We start from the raw sequence: 3,975 nt of genomic DNA on the forward strand, positions 1-3,975 counted from the left end.
CAAGAGATTCAGAGTTCCTTTCTTTGGTTTCAGAGTTTTCACTTCCCTGCTGCCGTTTTAATAATCTTAACACAACTTTAAATAAACGTTAAATTTGACCGTGTTTTAAATGTTGCATTTACCTTGTGAGGAGAGTGCATGTGTGTATATAATATAGTGTGATTCTTCACTGTGGCCTGATCTTTTATGAGCATATTAACCCTCCCTAATACCATGTCACCAGGCAGCCAGAACGCCAGGGGGAGGGAGGGAGGGAGGGAGGGGCACGGTCGATTGTGCACGCACGCTTACATGCGCGCACCGTGCATCCGTGAACAGACGCACACAGGAGAATAGGGGGGAGGGGGGGGGGGGGGGGGGGGGGGGGGGGGGGGAGAAGTGGGCGGGTGGACCGCGTCGGTATGGGGGTTAAGTTTATTTGTACACAAAAATGGTGTGTGCTTAGCCAATGGACCACCCAGCTTGATCCTGTATCAGTTAACACACCGACACCCCACCCTCCTTACACACACACACACACACACACACACACACACACACACACACACACACACACACACACACACACAACAGAGAAGGACTGGCTCGCGACTGGTGCTTTTCTTCTTCCTTCTCTTTTCTTCTCTCTGTGCTGTCAGGAGATTTATTACATTCCTCCAGCACAGCATTTCTTAAATTACAGGTTTGAAGTGTGTGAGAGAATGTATTTGTGTGTGTGTGTGTGTGTGTGTGTGTGTGTGTGTGTGTGTGTGTGTGTGTGTGTGTGTGTGTGTGTGTGTGTGTGTGTGTGTGTGCGTACGTGTGTAGGTGTGATTTACTGTCTTCTGCTTTTTATTGTGTCTTGTCGTCCTGCAGGAGTCATCAAGACCTTTGTCTCCCGTGGCCCCGAATTTGACGTGCATGTGTCTTTCACATTTTATGTGTGTGTGTGTGTGAGTGAGAGAAAGGGATAGAGAAAAAGAAGACGGGGAGTGATCATGACAGTCCGTTTTGAATTCTAGTGGCTTCTAATGCCCTTGTTTTTTTTCTGTCAGTGAGATCGACATGTTTTTATTGTTATCTTTTACGTTCCCAACAGGTAATACATAATACAAAGAGAACCCCAGTCTAACATTACCCTCACATAGAGTTGCCTTGGCTTTGTTTTGCCCTAGCACTTAAACTTGACTAAATGTATAAAATAAGATATGGGTATTATCTTAATATGGTCATTCTCAGCATGATTAAATCACTTGGTTTGGGGAATTGTTTTTTAATGCATTTTTTTCATTTAACTTTTAATGTTTCTTGGCTTAAGGGTTGGGTGAGAGGCCTAGTGGCCTATATATATTTGAAAATTTGTTTTATTTTAAACCAGAATGACCATTGGGTGACGCCAAAATAAGCCGGATCCATAGAACGGAACTTGACTCAACAAAATATAAATTTGGTTAAAAAATCCCCCAAAAGTTTTCTATTTCACATTAAGCCATTTAAGATACCGTCAATCACAGTTACTGGTAATGATTCATTTGACTTGGCTTGTTGCAATGTAAATTGAATCCAAATCATATACAATTTTAAGGATAGACTAAAATATTCACGGTGCACATCCATTAAGTGCTCATACTCGTTGACACAACATAAGAGTAAACGCCAGTATCTAGATGAACAATTCAAGCCAGCCTAAGATACGTCATGAGGTGTTTTTGTTTTTGAAGTTTATAAAAATGTATGACTTGGAATCATCCTTTTTAGTGAAGTTAAAGAATCCCCACCCAACTCATTGTCCACGTTCTGTTAACCCTTTTAGGGGCCAGTCTCAGAGGCTCAACCCTTTGACCGCCTGATGAAATCTGGCAGCCGGGCGTGTTTGGTTAAAGGTTTGTATATTTATACAAAGACCCCCCGAGTCCCCTCATCACAACTCCAACATGGCCTAGCAGCCTTGTATGCCTACCTGCCTCTGTGTGCATGTGCGTCCGCGTGCGTCCTTGCGTTGGCGTGCATTTGTGTGCGCGTGTGTGTATGTGTTTGCTATAGAATGCGTGTCTTGTGAGTCTTCCCATTGTTCTTCTTAATGCTCAGTCGCACACCGTCCCGCCCTGTGTGTGTGCATGTGTGTTTTTGTGTGTATGTGTCCTCCCTCGCTTCCTTGTTGGCATGAATATGTGAGTGTGTATGTGTGTTTGGCAGGTCTGGAGATCAGATGTCAAGTCACAGATCATATATCAGGCGAGCTGTCTGCCTTCGGGCTGATCACCCCCGTTGTTGCATCTATTCTGCTTTATCCCACTTAGACATATCATTACGCTGTCAAATTATTTTATTGTGGTGCGATGGATTGCTTTGATTCGTCATGGGTTTACCAAATAAATGTAGGTGAAATACCCTTGCATTCTTTTCAAACGTTTTTCCTCATGAATGTGTGAGACTATTTGTGACTATTTGTGTCTCTTCTGTCATATTCACATTGTGTAAGGACCCCCCATCTATGTCCTTACAACTTTTTGACTTTTCTACGTCATTACAACGCTTTATCATTCAAAGTGTTGTTGCAGAGCCTTAATTGAGGAGACATTTAATGGAGACAATCATCCTTCTTTTCTTCATCTAGGATGACGTGAGAAATACATTTTGTTCAATGTTAAGATGCAAGGAATGCTGTTTTTACTCAATAGTTCTAAAATCAACACATTTGTCCCACGTATAGTAAGAACACGATATCTTTATTTTCTTTGGCTGATGACTTCCTTCACAATGGCTCCTTATCCGAGCCCGGCTGTTAGGAAGATAAAGGCCAGTGGCGTGCAGATAATATTCCCTTTAGAGTTATCTGCAACCTTCCAAAATGTGCTGAACCATCGCCTCGGCAACATGCTTTTCCAAGGATTCCAAAACGGATGTATTCGGGAAAAAGTGACCTCCTTTAAAACTTAAAGAAACTTGTTAGCAGACTGCACCGCTGTTGTAAAATGCAGGGAGAATTGAAAGGCAGACGCCCACTATTTGTGTTGGGAATACTAACTATGCACTGCGGTTGTATGTTATCTTTATAATCTTTTCTGTATGTGTATAACCTTTAAAGACATTTATAATTTTAAATGACAATAGCTAAATCTTACTTTCATTTTGCTGAACCAATAAAAACATTGTAGTTTCCTTAAAAAAAAAAAAAAAAGTGACATAAATCCATTCGAGTGAAGACACTCCAACGAATGGGATGTCTGAAAAGATACATATGTACATACAGAGAAGACCATAATAAGATGCAGAGTGAAGGGAGAGAGTGGGGGAGGGAGGGGGAGGGAGGGAGGCTGGCGGGGGTGGAGTCTGCTGTTGCTGCCGGTAGGGGGGGGGGGGGGGGGGGGGGGGGGGGGGGGGGGGGGGGGGGGGGGTTGGGCCAGTAGCTGGGTGGCTTCGTGGCTTGAGGGCTGATCGTGGGTGAGCGAGGCAAGCGAGCGGGCCACCCAAGATGCAGTCAGTCACAACTTGTGTGTGTGTGCTGCTGACCCCAACACATTAGCACAACACTTCCTCAATTTGTCTTCTGTGTTCTCCGGACTCAAATGAATTTCCTCCCTCCTTTTTCTCACACACACACACACACACACACACACACACACACACACACACACACACACACACACACACAAAAACACACACACACACACACAAAAACACACACACACACACACACACACACACACACACACAAAAACACACACACACACACACACACACACACACACACACACACACACACACACACACACACACACACACACACACACACACACACACACCATCTTTCAAGATACTACCCCCCACCGCACGCACCCCAAGCCCCCCACCCCATTCCTCCATCTCTTGCTCAAACTTCTGAACACACAAACATTCTTTTTTTTGTACCAGCTCGACACAGGGAACAGTTGCTTATGTTACGGAGCCGACAAAGAGATTGTGTGGAGGCCAGGATCCCATGTGTGGGATAAC

This window comes from Gadus morhua, chromosome 8 (genome assembly GCF_902167405.1).
Source record: "Gadus morhua chromosome 8, gadMor3.0, whole genome shotgun sequence".
Classification (NCBI taxonomy): Eukaryota; Metazoa; Chordata; class Actinopteri; order Gadiformes; family Gadidae; genus Gadus; species Gadus morhua.